Below are 22618 nucleotides of genomic sequence, written 5' to 3'. Positions count from 1 at the left end.
CGAGATTAGGAGGCTCGAGTGGATCTTTCTTTGCTTGGTATGTTAGATTTTGGATGTAATGTTGGGGATTTAGACTGATCGTCTCAATGTTGGGTTATTCTGGACTATTGCATTATGGGCTAGGTTGGAAAGGCTAAAGGTTGAGTAGCGATGTGCGTCAGGTTATGTTCTAGTGGAGTGGTCAATATTTCATACACCCAGCGGACGGCTAGGAAGGATTGCTTTTCTTAATTGGGCCTTCGTGATGGATGTCAGTGCAAAGGTATCTACCATTGAATCAGTTCCGGTGTTGAGGGACTTTCCGGAAGCGTTTCTTGTAGCCGGGCATGTCGTCGGGCGAGGTTGTGGATTTAGATATTTATGCGATGCCGGGCACCGTATCGTATGGCTCCGGTAGGAGTTATGGTATTTGAAGGAGCGGCTTTAGGCTTCCTTGGTAAGGAGTTTGTTGGCAAGCCAATGTGGATGTGTGTTCTAGCTCGAGTCGGCTTGGTTGGCCGAGAATTGTATTGTTCAAAGATAGGTTGATTCGACCATTATTGAGCTTATTAGTAATCTGGGGAGATCTATGAGTTGCCTTTCTGTGTTGCGAGACATTATAATTTATTGGTTATGGGCACATATGGTGCGGTTCTAATGGGGTTCATAGTGGAAGTCGAGCGGGATGAGTAATCAGGTGTTGCTCGGTGAATGGTGTATCGGCTACGTCCTATCGGGTTTGCGTGGTATATGTTACTTGTTTCACTGTTGGTGTAATGATTTGCTTTGGTTCCAGACGTCAAATTGTGCGTGGTTGTCAATTTCGAGCATAGTGACTTGAGGTGTCCCATGTGCAGCAGTGTTTGGATAGGATCGCGCATTGTAGCGAAGCTATGTGGAGATATGACCTTGTGGGTTAGATTCGTGTGTCCTATTCTATGATGTGAGACAGGTTCTCAACCCTGTGTTGTGGTGGTACTGGTGAGCTTGAGGTACAACTCTTTCATATTAGTCATTTTCATGATTTGAGTATGTTCGGACCGTTGCTTATTGGTGCGCGTATTATGCTAGATGTGGCTTAAGCCTCTATTGGTGTGACATATCACCAGGGTAGTGTGTTGGGTCAGAGGAAATCGTTGGGATTATTAATGTAAATAAACGGATTCGATTTCAGCATGTTTGATGGGTAAACATCGATGTTTGATTCAAAAAAAAATTTGCAATGGTAATTGCCAGAGGAGAAATGGCTTCATGAATGGTTGATCTGAGAAATGATTATGGTTTATTGCGTGTTTCATTTATCGTTGGCAGTATATGAAAGTGTTGGAATGAGACTTTAGCTGATAAAAGGTTTTCTATCGGTATTTGGTTGTTATGGGCAGCTGCTGTGAATAGAAGTTATTGCTGTGAGAGTTATATGGTATATCATGGGATTGCTCCCCAGGTTGCAGGTATGGGTTACTACAACTAGTTCGGGTCTATTCAAAGTATAGGTGTGACGTTTTGATCGTATTGATGGTTTCAGAAGTGAAAATGTGGTTCTATGATTTATGGGCTAGATTGGATTGTGTAATTTTAGTTAAACGGGTATGTTTTGGCTGATCGAAGGCAAAGTCATCAGGGTTTAGCAAGGTAATTTTCGGCGTTTGCAGCACTACTTTTCTCTCTCCTCATTTCATTAGTCTGTATTTGTACACTCCAGGATTTCAGTTGTATTTATACCCTAGTAGATGCTTGTGACTTGTGACACCCCGGTTAGGGCTGTGTCGGGTTGTGCTTTCGTTAATTATATCGTTAAATCGTATTGAAACAGTTTGTTAATGTTTAACTATTTTTGAAAAGGTGATATGGGTTTGTTGGCTGGCCTTGTCTTCATGAGAGGCGTCATCACTACCGGAGCGGGGTTTGGGTCGTGACAGCTTGTCTGTGAATTGTGAGACCTATGTAACCTAGGGCTCTGATACCAACTTGTCACGACCCAGATTTCCTGCCCTCGGGAGTCGTGATGGCGCCTACTAGTGAAAGCTAGGCAAGCCAACCAACTGAACTATTTACCTTATTTCCATATTTAATCCGATAACAGTTAAGAGCCAACAATTAGATAACAACAGAATTGAATAAGTGGAAGGTTGCATTGTAAAGTTTTAATAATACTGATAATACCAATCCATAACATATCTACCCAAGACTAGTGTCATAACTTCACAGGCTACCTAGGAGTACTACAAATAAAGGTCTGAAAGAAATAAACACAACACTGTCTCCGGAAATACATGAAAGAAACAGGAATAGTAGATAGAAGGAGATGCCAAGGCCTGCGGACGCTTACAGGACTACCTCGGGTCGCCTGATGAACAAGAAACATCAATCTCACTGCGGTCCGAAATCTACAGCATTGGGATCTGCACAAAAAAGTGCAGAGTGTAGTATCAGCACAACCGACCCCATGTGCTGGTTAGTGCCTAGCCTAACCTCGGCGAAGTAGTGACGAGGCTAGGACCGGACTACCAAATAAACCTGTGCAATATAGCGTACAAAAATAATAGGAAGCAGATAACAATGATGACAACAATGATCAACCAGTGATATAAACCAGTGATATAAATAGCAGACAACGAGAACACCATAAATGTTTCTCAACAAATAATAAATACAAGTGCAATCAATTAATCAAGTCCTTCAAATATAAATCTTTCGCCTATAAATCCTTCAAGTAATAATCTCTAAGATAATATGCTTTTCAATAAATATATTTCGAATATATTTTATTCAAATAAATATCTTTCAGATAATCATCTTTCGAATATAATTCTTTCGAGTAAAGGTCACCTTGTGACACCTCATTTCATAATCATAAATAATATAGGTCTCAGCCCACTTTCATATTTTCATGGCACCTCGTGCCCATATTTATGTCACAACCGCACGGACAACTCACGTGCCATTAAAGAAAACCATAATATTTTCCCCGGCACCTTGTGCCCACATATTTCTGTCACACATTGTACGACAATATTCTCATATTTCTCAGCTCATAGGTTCCATAACCCAATACAATTAAGAATGTTCAAGGAGCCTCATTCACTTAACATAAAGTAGAGTACAACTTCCAACCCAATTAGGAAATCAACAAGAAAAGATGAAGTTATTTTTAGAAATCATTTGATAAAGAAAATACCATTTTCAATTAAAGTACATTATCGAAGGAATCATTACCTTTAATACGAGAAATTAATAAATTAAAACATAATAGAAATTCCTTTTTAAGTAAAGTACAACCTCAAACAGTTTAAGGAAACTTTAGTTGAGAAATCAATTGAGTTAAAAATGTAACAATCTTGAAATTTGAAGTATTGAACATATTAAAATAAAATAAGGTGAGGTATTATAAACACTATGGATCCCAACACAAAGGATCACAACAGTAAAGAGATCTAAACAATTAATACACTTGAATTGTTAATAACAAGTAAACACATCAAACAGAAAGTGCACGACATCACCCTTCGTGCTTTAACACTCTCTCACCAAAACAATACACGGCATCACCCTTCGTGCTTTACACTTTTCCTCACCCAAGCAACAAACACAAGGCAAATAGGGTAAGGGAATCTATAACATCGAAATAAAATCAAGTAATAACGGAAAATCAGTAAATAAACGTACAGGACAACATAACTCAATTAGAATCATGAAAAATCAAGGACAAGTGCACGTCATCACCCTTCCTGCTTTTACTCTCATCCTCACCATAAGAATCAATATAAACTACATGGCATCATCCTTTGTGCTTTACACTCTTCCTTACCATAAAATCAATATAATTGGCACGAAATTGTACATCGTGCGGCACGACATCACCCTTCGTGCTTTACACTCTTCCTCAAAAAATCATACACGGCATCACCCTTCGTGCTTTAACATTCTTCCTCACCCAAACAACAATCACAAGAAGTAAGGGCAAGGAAATAAATGAAATCACAATAAAATCTCGATAAGGGAACAATAGTACAACAATCAAATCCCGGCAAGGAAAACAACATCAAAACAATAACATCCCGGCAAGGAAGACAATATCATGATTCTCTCTCTCCTTTCTTCTTTCACGATTACTTCCCAATTCTATTCACAACTTGAGCCAATGCTCTACAATGTTCAACAATTCAATTCTCAACTTGAGCCAATGCTCTACAATGTTCAACAATTCAATTCTCAACTTGAGCCAATGCTATACAATGTTCAACAATTAAATTCTCAACTTGAGTCAACGCTCTACCATGTTCAATTAGCAATAATACTTCAACAAGTCTTATTCCTTAATAGAAATTATCATATAGAGCATATACAATACGAAACGGAGTCACATTAATCAAAGTATAAGACTCATGGGCATGCTTGACACCAATGTATAGATACTCGTCACCATGCCTATACGTCGTACTCAACAAATAACACATAATAAATAGGACACAACTCCTAATCCCTCAAGCTAAGGTTAGACCAAATACTTACCTCGCTTTGCAACCAATTCAAAATTGCAACAAGCCTTTGCCTCGCGAATTCGTGCCCGAAATTCTCAAATCTAGTCATAAACAATTAGATTCAGTCAATAAAATTTATAGGAATTAATTACATATGAAATTCTACATTTTTTCATTAAAAATCCGAAATTGTACTAAAAATTTGCCCATGGGGTCCACGTCTCAGAACCCGACAAAACTCACAAAATCCGACAACCCATTCAACCACGAGTTCATCCATACAAATTTTATCAAATTCCAATAACAACTCGACCTCCAAATCTAAAATTTTCATTTTAGGAAGATTTTGGAAAAATCTTGATTTTCTTCCATTTAAATCCGAATTAAACAATGAAAATAATCATGGATTTATGTAATATAAACACTTTCGAGTATAGGACACTTACTTGAGTTGAAATCGTGAAGAACACCTCAAAATCGCCCAAGAACCAAGCTCCAAAAATCCCAAAACAAAAATGAAGAAAATGAGTATTTTTGGTCCTTAAGTTTCTGCCCATCCGTCACTAAAAGTCCATTTAATCGATCATAACTTTCTGTATAAATATCAAAATGCTTAATGGTTAAAGTTTCTGGAAACTAAAATGCAAGGGCTACAACTTTTATGTTTTGTACATTTTCAGATTCCTTATAGATTGCTAGATATAAGCTTCCAAATTATGCTCCTCGCATCAGAATTTTCGAATCGCGCCATGAATCCAGCAAGTTAAATTGGCCTAAAAATGGTCCGAAACCACTCCGAAACTCACTCGAGCCCCTCGGGACTCTAACCAAATATGGAAACATGTCCCAGAATACAATACAAACTTAGTCGAGGATTTAAACCACGCTAAACAACACTAAATTTTCGAATCGCGCCATGAATCGAATTATGAGTTTTCAATTCTTCTAACTTCTATATTCGATGTAAAAACCTATCAAATCAAGTCTGATTGACATCAAATTTTGCACACAAGTCATAAATGACATAACGAAGCTATAAAAAATTTCAAACTGGATTCTGAACTCGATATCATAAAGTCAACTCTCGGTCAAACTTTTCCAAAAATCTTCTATTTTCCAACTTTCGCCAAAATACGCCGAATTGTCCTACGGACTTCCAAATCCAAATCCGAACATGCTCCTAAGTCCAAAATCACCATACAAAACTATTTGAATCATCAAAATTCCATTCCAGGGTCGTTTTCTCAAAAGTCAAATCTCCGGTCAAACTTAAGAAATCTTTAGCCTTAGATTTCTAGATTCCGTTAAATGGCGATAATTTGATCTAGGGACCTCTGAATTCGATTTCGGGCATATGATCAAGTCCCAAATCACGATACGAAACTATCGGAATGGTCAAAACTTGGATCCGGGTTCGTTTGCTCAAAATGTTGACCGAAGTCAACTCAGTTGAGTTTTAAAGCACTAATTCATAATTTAATCTATTTTTCATAAAAAAACCTTCCGGAAAATTCTACAGACTGCGCACGCAAGTCGAGAAATTATTGATAGCTCTTTTTTTTCAAGGTATTAAAACATCGAGATGATTATTTAATTTAAAGATGACATTTTGGGTCATCACAAAGATGGGTATGATACATTTGGATATAGTGACTACACATCCCTAAGCAATTTAATACAAATGCATAACAATTCAGACCTCACACTTGTGTTGTAACACACCCCAACCATCATAAAATACTATCACCAAGCTCCCAATTCTTTAAGCACAAATAAAGCAAGAGTTACCACTAGTAAGGACCAAAATTTTCTAATATATACAAACACCAACCCCTTTTCAAATTTCTTTCTACGTTGAGATTTTTTTTCGTTTTCACGCAATTTTTTTCATCTTCTTTTTTTCAATTCCCTACAAGTGGCTCTCACTTTTTTTCTTTCAAAATAGTGTACCTTTCTCCTTTTTCTATAATTCTACTAAAAAATCCAACCACACCTCCGCTTATATTTAACAAGCTCATAACAATTTCAAGTGCTCAAGAGAGGTAGAAAGTTCAAGCAGATGGCCAATTCAAATAAAAGGGCCAGGCTGGTAATATAGTAGCTAAAGAAAAATAGAATTATAGGCTCAACAGGGCTAACTAGGATACATATAATTATGTGGGTAAAAAGACATATATCAAGCTCAACAAAGAAATGTCTTTATGACTTACTAGACCTAATAAGACTACAATTTCGCATTGCACACATAGAGGGTAAGTTCTAGACAACAACTGACATGCACAAAATATCAACAATAACTTCACACACATATTGGCACATAACTCACTCTGGATCGGATCTATCCCGACTCTCTAGTCATAGCAGTTAAGCATAATCAAAATCAAACATTTTAAGACACTTACACACGAGTCAAGAAATGAGCCTAAGCATCACAACTAAGGCACTCACTGCTCTCAAGGCACGATAAAGTCAAGAAAAGCTATATATACTTAGCATTGCGGCACAAGATCTCTTTATTCCTATCAAAAGGAAAAAAAACTAACTATTATATACCAACTAGAAACTAGATTCACTATTAGAAATCCGGAAAAAAGTGATCACAAAAAGCGACCAAAGTTGGTCGCTTATTGGCCAAAAAGCGACCAAATAGCGACCAAAATAGGCTGGTCGATATTAAATTGGTCCCTTTACCTTAGGGACCAAAGTTGGTCGCTAATTAGCGACCAACTTTGGTCTCTAAGGTAAAAGGACCAAATATTCATGTAAAGAAAGTAGCGACCAACGTTGGTCGCTATATTATTTTAAAAATATAAATTTGGCGACCAACGTTGGTCTCCAAATGTAAATTACATTTTTATTTATTTATTATTAATCATAAAAAAGAGACCAACTTTGGTCTGCAAAAATATTATATTTTAAAAATCTGTAAAATAGAGACCAAAGTTGGTCGCTTTATTATTAATTTTTATAAAAACAAATTAAAATAAGCGACCAAAATTGGTCTCCAACTGCAAGAATTAATTTTTTTAAAATTATAAGCGACCAACTTTGGTCGCAATATTTCCAGAAATTGTTTTTTTAAAATGGAATTGCGACCAAAGTTGGTCACTTTTTTTGAGAAATCTGGGTTAAGTAGCAACCAAGGTTGGTCGCTATTGCCCAGAAAATTATTTTTTTTAAGTGAAAAGCGTCCAACTAGAGACCAAAGTTGGTCGCTTTTCTTGGTATATTTTTGGAAGAAACTGCCTGTTTTGGCAGCTACACCACCTGCCAACTTACCAAAAATCCTAAACAGGCATTTTATGCCAACAACAACAACAATTAAAAGCAACAAAGTATAAAGTTCAATAGAACTAACACATTAAGCTAACATAACTAAGTTAACGCTTATTACAATCCCATTCGAAAACTGGTTCTATTGTCTAATTCAAAGTATATAAAGTACTCAAGGAGTGTTCTTTCAGCATCCTCGTCCGAAAGTTGGATTGCCTTGCCCGACTCATTAGGTGGCTGACTGCGTATGAATTCCACCACATCAGCTGTGAAGCGAACCTATAAGAAAAATTATATTGAATTAGTATTTCAGATTTATATAAAAGTAAATCAAAATACTTAATAAAAAGTAAAAAACTTACATGTATAGTCGAGGCTCGTCCCTCGACCAACCTTTCTGAATCAGTCTCTTTCTTCTTCTTAACAATACGAGTTTCATTGAATAGATCATCTTACTTCATTGGCATCATAAAGCTGTCTGGTGGCTTTGGTGATTATCCTCGTGGTACTATTACTCGGGATGAACTTGGATACAGAGAATAACTTGGATACAGTACCTGACAGGGTGTGTCTTTGATCAATTGTTGTTCTCATTAGCGACAATGATGATGAGAAGGCAATGACATGTGTTTCAAATAGTGATGGTGTAGGTAAGAATTTAACATTTTTTAAGTAGATAAAAGAGGTTATAGAGGAATTCTCTACTTCATTTTCCAAGAAGAAAAGAAGTTTAATTGAGAGTGACAAGGTTGATGGTGATGGAATGTTTTCCGTTGGTCGTGGCAGTTTCCATAAAACGGGGATCATAAGACTCAATAATGACAAAGACGAAAGGAAATTTTATTCTCAACTTTCTTCCAAGTCTGATCCGTACAAGCTTAATGGGATTGGTGATATTTCTTCGGATTCAGACAATGATTTGAGTGACAAAAGTATGGAAATGCTAATAAAAAGAATTAAAGGTAAAACATTTTTCTTGGTAGAGAAGGATGCTGAACTCTGCATGAACGTGAAGCATCCTACTCTTCCAAGAAAAATATTTTACCTTTAATTCTTTTTATTAGCATTTCCATACTTTTGTCACTCAAATCATTGTCCGAATCTGAATAAATATCACCAATTCCATTAAGCTTTTACGGATCAGACTTGGAAGAAAGTTGAGAATAAAACTTCCTTTCATCTTTTTCATCATAGAGTCTTATGATCCCCGTTTTATGGGAACTGCCACGACCAACGGTAAAACATTCCATCACCATCAACCTTGTTACTCACAATTAAACTTCTTTTCCTCTTGGAAAATTGTAACGACCCGACCGGTCGTTTTGAGCTCCGGCGCATCATTCAGCAGTTTGAGGCCATGAGCGGCTTCATCTCAGGTATATTGACTTGTGTGTATGGTCAGAATTAAAATTCAGGAAGTTTGGAGTCAAATCTAAATGGAAATTCTCATTTTGAAAGCTTAAAATTGAAGAAATGAACTAGGATTAGAATTTTGAGTAAACGACCTCGAATTTGGGATCTGAAAGTTCCAGCATGTTCGTATGATGATTTCGGACTTGGGCGTATGTCCGGATTTGGTTTTGGGTAAACCGTGAGCATTTCAGCGTATATTGTGAAAGTTAGTACTTTAGAAGAATTTCATAAATTTGGGTTGGAAGGCATTTCAGTGTTATAGATGTCCGTTTGGGATTCTGAGTCTGGGAATAGCTCCGTATGGTGATTCTGGAGTTGGGAGCGCGATCGGAAGTGAATTCAGATGTCCGGAGGTCATTTTGAAGTCATTTGGCTAAATATAAAAATTTGAAGGTTTTTGAGAAAATTCGACCGGAAGTGAAAATTTTGATATCGGGGTCACAATGCGGTTCCAAAAGATGGGGAAAGTCCGTAATGTCAAATGTGACTTATGTGCAAAATTTGAAGTCATTCCGGAATGATTTTGGTAAGGTTTGAGACACTTAATCTCTTTTAAGGAAGCTTAAGTTGGAAAAGTCAACTGAATATTGACTTATGTGTTAGAGAGCTCGAAATGCGAATTTTATGATTCCGATAGCTTCTCTAGGTGATTTGGGACTTAGGAGTGTGTCCGGAATATTTTTGTGATGACCGGTGTAGAATTAAGCTTGAATTGGCAAAGTTAGTATTTTGGCGAATTCCGGTTGATAAGTGAGATTTTGATCCGAGGGTCGGAATGGAATTCCGAGAGTTGCTGTAGCTTCGTTATGTCATTTTGGACTTATCTGCAAAATTTGAGGTCATTCGGACGTGGTTTGGTTGAGTTTTTGATCAAAAATGGAATTTGGAAGTTCGTGAGATTCATAGGCTTGAATCCGATGATGATTTGATGTTTTGATGTTATTTTGGGTGTTTCGAAGGTTGGGACAAGTTTGAATGATATTGTGGGAGATGTTGATATAATTGGTTAAGGTCCTGAGCGCCTCGGGTGGATTTCGGAAGGTTAACGGAATGAAATTCGGACCAAAAAGAAAAGAAAAAGCTACAGAAATTTCTGCTGCAATTTTCTACAGGTCTTTGAACTGCAATCGTGGAGCGTACTTCGGAGGCCTATATCTTTTTATCTACAAGAAATGTTGAGATTATTCAAAAACAAAAGTTGTATCCCTTCGTATCTAGTATCCAGAAAGCTAAAGAAATTGTAATTTGGACTTTTGTAGGGAAAGTTATGATTGATTAAAGATGACTGGTGGAGCAGTTTCTCCAGAAATTTTCTAATTTCATGGAGCCGATTTAGAAGCTCATATCTCGGGATATATAAAGAGTTATATGGTGTACAACCTATCAAATTAAATATATTTGAGTCTAGTTTCTAAATCGTCAAAAACCGTTTGTCATTTGGATATTTATACAAGACGTTATGGGTATTTAAACAGAAGGTGTCCGACAAGGAACAATTTTAATAGGATGTACAACTTGTATAGCACAAGTGCAAGGTACAACTCGACGAAGCACGGGCAGATTCTTTTAAACACGGATTTGACTTATTTCTTTCATTTCTTTCATTTGGCTTGGATTATTTTGGAGAGAATTTCAAGGGGGATTTCATCAAGCATCAAAGGTGAGTTGTTTCTACTTATTTCCAAGTTAAATACATGGATTAGAGCTGAAAACTCAAGTAATTTATGGACAAAAATGGTGGTTTAGGGCTTGAAACTTAAGAGAATTAAATGGTGATTTGAGGGGTCAAATGAACTCTGATTTTTGTGAATTTGGTATGTATAGACTCGTGGGGAGATAAGGGTCGTATTGATATAAATATTTCTGAATTTCGAGATGTGGGTCCGGGGCTCGGGTTTTGCTAATTTTGGGATTTTCGACATTTTTCGAGTCTTTTCGATTGGGTTATATTCCCTTAGCCTATTGTAACGTATTCATTGTGGTTTTGACTAGATTCGACGCGCGAAGAGGTCGATTCAAGAGGAAAGGGCATTGCAGACTAGTCTACGGCCGGTTAAAGGTGAGTAATATATGTAAATGCCATTCTGAGGGTTTGAAACTCCGGACTTTCACATCGTAACGCTATATTGAGGCGTGACACGCACTCCATGGCGAGTGCAGGGTCGGATACTATTGGGGATTGTGACTTGGTCCATCCCGTGTGATGTTTATACTATACTGGTGACTGATACACACACTTTATTGATATTACTGGGCTTGATGCCATGTTTGGGGCCTTGTGCCGATTTGTAAAATCCTTCGAGGATTGATATTACTGCTTAGCATGATTTGCATATCATTTAATTTCAGTCCAAGGTTTTAAATGCTGTTTTGCAAACTCAGCCATAATTCTAAGTGTTGAAAACTTAAATGATATTTTTAAATGTATTCCGGGCTGGGAACTTCTGTTTTGTAAATGCCCAAGGGGCTTATTATATTATTTTCTGGACTGATTATAAAGTGACTTGAAACAGTGGTAACAATGACACTGTGTGATATACTTGAAACAGTGGTAACAATGACACTGTGTGATATACTTGAAACAGTGGTAACAATGACACTGTGTGATATACTTGAAATAGTGGTAACAATGACATTGTGTGATATACTTGAAATAGTGGTAACAATGACACTGGATGATATACTTGAACAGTGGTAACAATGGCACTGTATGATATAAATTGGTCAGGTAACAATGGCTGTCCGGTCAGGTAACAATGACTGACCAAGATATTGCGCTTGGGCTGTAGGAGCCCCTCCGGAGTCTGTACTCACCTCTAGTGAGCGCCGTCGACGATAAATAAATATGGATGGCTCGGGCTGCACGCCGCAGTGGGTACTGGAATGTATCATCATATGCATTGCATTGCATTCATATATTTGTATTTATACTGATGTTTAGCTGCTCAGTTCCATATGTTGCTGTATATTTGGATTTTAGCTTACTTTGTGTATTTACTGGATTTTCTTTTCTTCGGACTGTAGTTACTTTTATTACTCATTGGGTCGGAGTACTCACTTTACTCCCTGCACCTTGTGTGCAGATCCAGGGGAGTCTCAGGCTCAGTAGATCCAGTTGATCAGTAGATCCAGCCTCTGGGAGTATCGAGGTAGCTCCACGGCGTTCGCAGCCATTGATCTTCTCCCTCCTATCCTATCTCTTTATTTCCGCATTATCAGACTTTGGATATACCATGTATTAGGATGATATTCTGTATTCTAGAGGCTTAGATTCGTGACACTGGGTCCTAGTGAGATTATATTGTGTATTTTGTTAAAATCTTCAATACTTTAATCTTGCTTAATTGATATTTTTTCCGCTATTTTTGATAACTTGGGTTAAGTGTTGAATAATGGTTGGGCTTGCCTAGTAGTGTGTTGGGCGCCATCACGACCGGGATTTGGGTTGTGACAAATTTGGTATCAGATCCTAGGTTACTTGGTCTCACGAGTCATGAGCCGGTTTAGTAGAGTCTCGCGGATCGGTACAGAGACGTCTGTACTTATCCTCGGGAGGCTGCAGAACCTTTAGGAAAACTTTACATTCTTGAATTCTTATCGTGCGTCCTCGATTCAGCTTGAAAAGAAACTTTTGAAATTCCTTCCGCATGATCGTATGCACCAACGGGAGCTCAGTATTAGATGTGTCTCGATGGCTTTTGATTCCCCGATCGAGGGGCGAGGTGTAATCTCTGTGAGTTTGAAGTTAGACCAGTCAGCAGGACTTGAGGCCAAATCTTTGCCAATGGCTTGAGCACTGAGGTGCTGATTTTGTGAGCAAGTGTGTTGAACTCATATGTTCATTATTGTCCTTGTTAGCCGGAATGGCGGTTGGATATCCACGTGATGAGTATGTTAGTGTTGCGAGGTGTATTTGTACGACTTAGTAGTGGCGAAGAAGCCTACTAGATAGTAGATGAACTGTTAAGTGATTCATTTCTTATTGTGATTTGTTGAGTAGCTCGAGTTATGGGCGTGTGAAGAATATTTTTCGTGTCTCCTAGTTAGATAAGTCTGGGAGGTGAGATCGCTTCTGTAAATGTACTATGACGAAATCGTTGAGTCAAGGAGACCACCTCGAAGGTCGAAAATATTAAAGGAAGAATATGTTCCTACTTGATTGAATAGCCCAATAATGGAGGGTTGAAGGGTATTTTCTATGTGTTATGATTCAAATAGGTGCAACGCATGTCCATGTATCAATTTAGATTTATGTAATTGATATGCATTGTGATGCTTTGTCAAGTTGTGGATGTGTTGTTAGGATGGTTTTGGTGATTCTCTGGCAGGTGGATAGGACCAATTACAAAGGAGGCTCTGCCGAAATTTTTGAAAAATTTAGGACTTAGTAAGTGGGCTTAGCTGTTGTGTAAGTAAATGCAAGAATTGCAGAAGAGTTAAAATTCCAGATGATTCGTGTTTCCACGAGCTTATGATGGAGTGAGTTTAATCTCACCATGATATTACGACAACAATAGAGTATATGTGTTGTGATCTATGGCTTCGAGCCAAGTTGGGGAGCTTGCTGTTGATTAGCTGATTGCACGGTTTATTACCTGCGTGAATTCTGGTTATTGGCGTATTGGTGGGTTATTGCAGCTACGGAAAAGGACCATGAGTGGTAATTTGAGTAAATGAATTGTTGGATGCATGCTATGGTTAGCCTTATTGGCTCATGTTCAGACTTGAGGGAAGATTCATGATTTATGCCTTGTATAGGTGCAGGCTTCGAGGGAAGTGATCCCTCTGGGTGCTTTATCGAGAGGGTATTCATATGTTATAAAATTCAGTAGAGTTGGTTGCATTCGGGGCCAAGTCAGAGCTGGGTGGCTCTCAATAGCGGTCCTAGTTAATTCAAGAGGTAAAGTGTGGTGCCTAATGATTTTGAGTCTATAAGTACGGTTAAGAGTCAAGCTTTTGAAGCAGCTTATGAAGAAAGGCACAGAATGTTCTATGATGTTTTGACTTGCGGTGTAGCATTTGAGAGACATGAAATGGTCATGGTATTTGAGACAGCATGGTCTCGTGATTTAAGGTCACTCGGGGTGAGTTTGGTTGAAATAAGTTAGGTGTTAAAGGGAGATATTATTATTTCTAAGGCAATCAAGGATAAATTGGAAGGAAGTAGATTGATTAGCCATAGTTGAGTTGGTATACTGGTGTCAGTGATCGGTTCGTTCAGCGTGATCGAGTTATGCATGTGAGGCTTGTCGGCCGCAGTGATTGATGTTATTCTGAAGCATGCTTTTGTTAGGGCCTATTATGAGTAGGAGGATCCCATAAAGTGTTATGGTGGCTTGGACAACTACTTAGAGATTGGCATATTCGACGATTATGAGGATTCGCTTGTATGCTGCTATAGTTCTCCTGAAGTGAGTTAAATGGAAAGTCTTATGTGATGAAGTATTAGCCTATCGGCGGTTCCAGAGTTGTGATGGAAATTGCGTCTATCGTATATTGCACGTGAGGTACAGTGAGTGGTATGGAATTTGAAGTAAGGACCAAGGTTGCAGTTTGGTCAATGACTGTGATGTCACGATCTCGGATGAGCAGTATATGAGTTTCAGTGTTTTGAGTAAGATGGGTATTGACGTCAGTATCACCTGAGGTCGGTGTTCTGTGAGAAAGGCTTTGCATCCTGGTTAGGGATTCTTGATCGCTTTTCAGCGTTAGTGCAGCTGGTGGTTTGGATGTGCAGACCCGTTAATTATTTCGGAAGATGGTGGGAGCTTGTCCCACAGGAATATTGTATAAGTGTGACATGTAGTCACTTGATTAATTAGAAATTTAAACCAAGTATGAGGATTTTGGTAATATCATCCATTTGAGAATTTATGCCTGGAGGGCACTCTGTTTATTGGGTTATGGACCTGTGAAAGATTATTGGCCTAGCTTGGCACGATCAGGATCGACTTGAGGTCGGTGGATAGATTTAAATGTGGAAGTGAGCCTTACGTCAGGCCAGTTGTGTTTATTTCAGCAATGCGCTCTTTATGGAAGGATAGTCGCAGTCTTATTTCGTGGTCAGTTAATTCATGTAAAGATATATTGCACCGTATGAGTTGTGAGACGGCTTGGTAAATTCCTTATGTGTTGAGGTTCCGCTCAGCGGTGATGTTATATGAGCAGGATGAGACTTAGATCATGTATCGCACCTCAGTTGTGCTTGAGTTTGTAGCCTATAGCGCTATATGTTTCCTTGGGAATGATATTATGCACCTTAGTGTGTTTATGACCGATGTTCGGTATTTTGATGTGATAAGCTATTCAGCTCGACGTATATCTCCTTATGTGAGTTCTATATGTGGATCGGGTGGCACACCACCATGGGTATGTTGTTTGGATCGGTTTGCACGCCGCAATAGTGTGATGTTCAGTTCAGTGCCCATATTTGCTTTTGTGTGTTCTGTTTCCCTGTTTTCTGAGGAAGTCTATGTTAGTGTGCGAGTTGAGTAGTTCCTTCTAGAGTTCGCCTTCCTTTTGTATCGCGTTCGAATTGATAGCATACTGGCACATTGTGGCGTCTTGTGGGATTTTTGATTATGTCTGAGGTGGCTTATTGCCTGAGCAGTTCGTACTGGGTGAGACGAGGTTACTAGATTTGGGGTCAGTGCAAACTGATTATATGAAGTATATTATAGAGCAAAGATCATTCTTTGGTTTGGGACAAGGTAATGGAACTTGTCAGGAGTGTAGATCCAATGAATTGTTGATTCAGCAGTTGGTTGTGAATTTCGGCACATCTCTTCAGTCGTATCGGTGTTGAAAAAAAATATATATAAAAAAAAACTAGAGCAAGACCTGTGTAGATCATGAGATGCAATGGGAGCATCAGATTCGTGGAATTTCGACCATTATGTTTAAAGAATGTTATTGTGGTTCTATGAGTAAGTGATGCAAAGTGTGAATTCAGCAAAGTTATGCAGTCATGTTTGGGTACAGCGTGTGGAGATTGATATGGTGGTCGTATGATGGAAACAGGCTTGGCAGGGAAATTCAGGATGTTGGAATTGGGCCTAATGGCTTATTTGCTTGAATAAATAAGTATATCTACAGAATTATCGAGCTAATGTGCTCAACGGAGTAGTGGTAGCATGGGAAGGTGCATGATGTGTTAAACAAGTGATTTTGGACTACTTCAGTGTAGTTCTCAGCACGTTCGAGGACGAACGTATGTTTAAGTGGGGGAGATTGTAACGACCCGACCGGTCGTTTTGAGCTCCGGCGCGTCATTCAGCAGTTTGAGGCCATGAGCGGCTTCATCTCAGGTATATTGACTTGTGTGTATGGTCAGAATTAAAATTCAGGAAGTTTGGAGTCAAATCTAAATGGAAATTCTCATTTTGAAAGCTTAAAATTGAAGAAATGAACTAGGATTAGAATTTTGAGTAAACGACCTCGGAATTGGGATCTGAAAGTTCCAGCATGTTCGTATGATGATTTCGGACTTGGGCGTATGTCCGGATTTGGTTTTGGGTAACCCGTGAGCATTTCGGCGTATATTGTGAAAGTTAGTACTTTAGAAGAATTTCATAAATTTGGGTTGGAAGGCATTTCAGTGTTATAGAAGTCCGTTTGGGATTCTGAGTCTGGGAATAGCTCCATATGGTGATTCTGGAGTTGGGAGCACGATCGGAAGTGAATTCGGATGTCCAGAGGTCATTTTGAAGTCATTTGGCTAAATATAGAAATTTGAAGGTTTTTGAGAAAATTCGACCGGAAGTGGAAATTTTGATATCGGGGTCGGAATGCGGTTCCGAAAGATGGGGCAAGTCCGTAATGTCGAATGTGACTTGTGTGCAAAATTTGAAGTCATTCCGGAATGATTTTGGTAAGGTTTGAGAAAATTAATCTCTTTTAAGGAAGCATAAGTTGGAAAAGTCAACCGAATATTGACTTATGTGTTAGAGAGCTCGAAATGCAAATTTTATGGTTCAGATAGCTTCGTTAGGTGATTTGGGACTTGGGAGTGTGTCCGGAATATTTTTGTGATGACCAGTGTAGAATTAAGCTTGAATTGGCAAAGTTAGTATTTTGGCGAATTCCGGTTGATAAGTGAGATTTTGATCCGAGGGTCGGAATGGAATTCCGAGAGTTGCTGTAGCTTTGATATGTCATTTTGGACTTGTCTTCAAAATTTGAGGTCATTCAGACGTGGTTTGGTTGAGTTTTTGATCAAAAATGGAATTTTGAAGTTCGTGAGATTCATAGGCTTGAATCCGATGATGATTTGATGTTTTGATGTTGTTTTGGGTGTTTCGAAGGTTGGGACAAGTTTGAATGATATTGTGGGACATGTTGATATAATTGGTTAAGGTCCCGACGGCCTCGGGTGGATTTCGGAAGGTTAACAGAATGAAATTCGGACCAAAAAGAAAAGAAAAAGCTGCAGAAATTTCTGCTGCAATTTTCTGCAGGTCTTTGGACTGCAATCGTGGAGCATACTTCGGAGGCCTATATCTTTTTATCTACAAGAAATGTTGAGATAATTCAAAAACGAAAGTTGTAGCCCTTCGTATTTAGTTTCCAGAAAAGCTATATAAAGTGTAATTTGGACTTTTGTAGAGAAAGTTATGATTGATTAAAGATGACTGGTGGAGCAGTTTCTCCAAAAATTTTCTGATTTCAGGGAGCCGATTTAGAAGCTCATATCTCGGGATATATAAAGAGTTATATGGTGTACAACCTATCAAATTAAAGATATTTGAGTCTAGTTTCTAAATCGCCAAACCGTTTGTCATTTGGATATTTATACAAGACGTTATGGGTGTTTAAACAGAAGGTGTCTGACAAGGAACAATTTTAATAGGATGTACAACTTGTATAGCACAAGTGCAAGGTACAACTCGACGAAGCACGGGCAGATTCTTTTAAACACGGATTTGGCTTATTTCTTTCGTTTCTTTCATTTGGCTTGGATTATTTTGGAGAGAATTTCAAGGGGGATTTCATCAAGCATCAAAGGTGAGTTGTTTCTACTTATTTCCGAGTTAAATACATGGATTAGAGCTGAAAACTCAAGTAATTTATGGACAAAAATGGTGGTTTAGGGCTTGAAACTTAAGACAATTAAATTGTGATTTGAGGGGTCAAATGAAATCTGATTTTTGTGAATTTGGTATGTATAGACTCGTGGCGAGATAAAGGCCGTATTGATGTAAAAATTTTTGAATTTCGAGATGTGGGTCCGGGGCTCGGGTTTTGCTAATTTCGGGATTTTCGACATTTTTCGAGTCTTTTCGATTGGGTTATATTCCCTTAGCCTATTGTAACTTATTCGTTGTGGTTTTGACTAGATTCGACGCGCGAAGAGGTCGATTCAAGAGGAAAGGGCATTGCGGACTAGTCTACGGCCGGTTAAAGGTGAGTAATATATGTAAATGCTATTCTGAGGGTTTGAAACCCCGGACTTTCACATCGTAACGCTATATTGAGGCGTGACACACACTCCATGGCGAGTGCGGGGTTGGATACTATTGGGGATTGTTACTTGGTCCATCCCATGTGATGTTTATACTATACTGGTGATTGATACACACACTTTATTGATATTACTGGGCTTGATGCCATGTTTGGGGCCTTGTGCCAACTTGTAAAATCCTTCGAGGATTGATATTACTGCTTAGCATGATTTGCATATCATTTAATTTCAGTCTAAGGTTTTAAATGCTGTTTTGCAAACTCAGCCATAATTCTAAGTGAGCGTACACACCCCCAGTGAGCGTCGTCGACGATAAATAAATATGGATGGCTCGGGCTGCACGCCGCAGTGGGTACTGGAATGTACCATCATATGCATTGCATTGCATTTATGTATTTGTATTTATACTGATTGTTTAGCTGCTCAGTTCCATATGTTGCTGTATATTTGGATTTTAGCTTACTTTGTGTATTTACTGGATTTTCTTATCTTCGGACTGTAGTTACTTTTATTAGTCACTGGGTCGGAGTACTCACTTTACTCCCTGCACCTTGTGTGCAGATCCAGGGCAGTCTTAGGCTCAGTAGATCCAGTTGATCAGTAGATCCAGCCTCTGGGAGTATCGAGGTAGCTGCACGGCGTTCGCAGCCATTGATCTTCTCCCTCCTATCCTATCTCTTTATTTCCGCATTATCAGACTTTGGATATACCATGTATTAGGATGATATTCTGTATTCTAGAGGCTCAGATTCGTGACACCGGGTCCTAGTGAGATTATATTGTGTATTTTGTTAAAATCTTCAGTACTTTAATCTTGCTTAATTGATATTTTTTCTCGCTATTTTTGATAAATTGGGTTAAGTGTTGAATAATGGTCGGGCTTGCCTAGTAGTGTGTTGGGCGCCATCACAACCGGGATTTGGGTCGTGACAAAAATAAAGTAGAGAATTCCTCTATAACCTCTTTTATCTACATAGGAAATGTTAAATTCCTACCTACACCATCACTATTTGATTCACATGCCATTGCATTCTCATCATCATTGTCGCTAATGAGAAGAAAAATTTCAATTCATATCCTAAAGGTTCAATTCATATCCTAAAGGTTCAACTCATATCCACAAAAGTTCAAGTCATATCCTAAAATTTCAATTTATAAACTAAAATTCCAATACATAAACCAAAATTTCAATTCATATCCTAAAGGTTCAACTCATATCCACAAAAGTTCAAGTCATATCCTAAAATTTCAATTTATAAACTAAAATTCCAATACATAAACCAAAATTTCAATTCATATCCTAAAGGTTCAACTCATATCCACAAAAGTTCAAGTCATATCCTAAAATTTCAATTTATAAACTAAAATTCCAATACATAAACCAAAATTTCAATTCATATCCACAAAAGTTCAAGTGATATCCTAAATTTTCAATTTATAAACTAAAATTCCAATACACAAACCAAAATTTCAATTCATATCCTAAAGGTTCTACTCATATCCACAAAAGTTCAAGTCATATCCTAAAATTTCAATTTATAAACTAAAATTCCAATACATAAACCAAAATTTCAATTCATATCCTAAAGGTTCAACTCATATCCACAAAAGTTCAAGTCATATCCTAAAATTTCAATTTATAAACTAAAATTCCAATACATAAACCAAAATTTCAATTCATATCCTAAAGGTTCAACTCATATCCACAAAAGTTCAAGTCAAATCCTAAAATTTCAATTTATAAACTAAAATTCCAATACATAAACCAAAATTTCAATTCATATCCTAAAGGTTCAACTCATATCCACAAAAGTTCAAGTCAAATCCTAAAATTTCAATTTATAAACTAAAATTCCAATACATAAACCAAAATTTCAATTCATATCCTAAAGGTTCAACTCATATCCACAAAAGTTCAAGTCAAATCCTAAAATTTCAATTTATAAACTAAAATTCCAATACATAAACCAAAATTTCAATTCATATCCTAAAGGTTCAACTCATATCCACAAAAGTTCAAGTCAAATCCTAAAATTTCAATTTATAAACTAAAATTCTAATACATAAACCAAAATTTCAATTCATATCCTAAAGGTTCAACTCATATCAACAAAAGTTCAAGTCAAATCCCAAAATTTCAATTTATCAACTAAAATTCCAATACACAAACCAAAATTTCAATTCATATCCTAAAGGTTCAACTCATATCCACAAAAGTTCAAGTCAAATCCTAAAATTTCAATTTATAAACTAAAATTCCAATACATAAACCAAAATTTCAATTTATATCTTAAAGGTTCAACTCATATCCACAAAAGTTCAAGTCATATCCTAAAATTTAAATTTATAAACCCAAATTCCATTACATAAAGAAAAATTTCAATTCATGTCCACAAAAGTTCAACTCAAATCCTAAAATTTTAATTTATAAACTAAAATTCCAATACAGAAACCAAAATTTCAATTCATGTCCTAAAGGTTCAACTCATATCCACAAAAGTTCAAGTCAAATCCTAAAATGTCAATTTATAAACTAAAATTCCAATACATAAACCAAAATTTCAATTCATATCCTAAAGGTTCAACTCATATCCACAAAAGTTCAAGTCAAATTCTGGAACTTCAATTTATAAACTAAAATTCTAAGACAAACCAAAATTTCTATTCATATCCTAAAGGTTCAACTCATATCCACAAAAGTTCAAGTCAAATCCTAAAATTTCAATTTGTAAAGTAAAATTCCAATACACAAACCAAAATTTCAATTCATATCCTAAAGGTTCAACTCATATCCACAAAAGTTCAAGTCAAATCTTAAAATTTCAATTTATAAACTAAAATTCCAATAGATAAATGAAAATTTCAATTCTTATCCTAAAGGTTCTACTCATATCCACAAAAGTTCAAATCATATCTTAAAATTTCAATTTATAAACTAAAATTCCAATACATAAACCAAAATTTCAATTCATATCCTAAAGGTCCAACTCATATCCACAAAAATTCAAGTCAAATCCTAAAACTTTAATTTATAAACTAAAATTCCAAGACATAAACCAAAATTTCAATTCATATCCTAAAGGTTCAACTCATATCCACAAAAGTTAAAGTCAAATCCTAAAATTTGAATTTATAAACTAAAATTCCAATACATAAATAAAAATTTCAATTCATATCCTAAAGGTTCAACTCATATCCATAAAAGTTCAAGTCAAATCCTAAAATTTCAATGTATATACTAAAATTCCAATAGATAAATTAAAATTTCGATTCTTATCCTAAAGGTTCAACTCAAATCCACAAAAGTTCAATTCATATCCTAAAATTTCAATTTATAAACTAAAATTCCAATATATAAACCAATATTTCAATTCATCTCCTAAAGGTCCAACTCATATCCACAAAAGTTCAAGTCAAATCAAATAACTTTAATTAATAAACTAAAATTCCAAGACATAAACCAAAATTTCAATTCATATCCTAAAGGTTCAACCCATATCCACAAAAATTCAAGCCAAATCCTAAAATTTAAATTTATAGCCTAAAATTCCAATACACTAATCATAATTTCAATTCATATCCTAAAGATTCAACTCATATCCACATAAGTTCAAGTCAAATCCTAAAAATTTCAATTTATAAACTAAAATTCCAATACAAAACAAAACATTCAATTCATATCCTAAAGGTTTAATTCATATCCATAAAAGTTCAAGTCATATCCTAAAATTTCAATTTATAAACTAAAATTCTAATACATAAACAAAAATTTCAATTCATATCCTAAAGGTTCAACTTATATCCATAAAAGTTCAAGTCAAATCCTAAAATTCCAATTTATAAACTAAAATTCCAGTACATAAATTACAATTTCAATTCATATCCTAAAGGTTGAACTCATATCCACAAAAGTTTAAGTCATATCCTAAAATTTCAATTTATAAACTAAAATTCAAAGACATAAACCAAAATTTCAATTCATATCCTAAAGCTTCAACTCATATCCACAAAC

The sequence above is a fragment of the Nicotiana sylvestris genome, chromosome 10, assembly GCF_000393655.2.
Source record: "Nicotiana sylvestris chromosome 10, ASM39365v2, whole genome shotgun sequence".
NCBI lineage: Eukaryota > Viridiplantae > Streptophyta > Magnoliopsida > Solanales > Solanaceae > Nicotiana > Nicotiana sylvestris.
The sequence above is the reverse complement of the archived record's forward strand: the minus strand, read 5'-3'. Positions refer to the sequence as shown.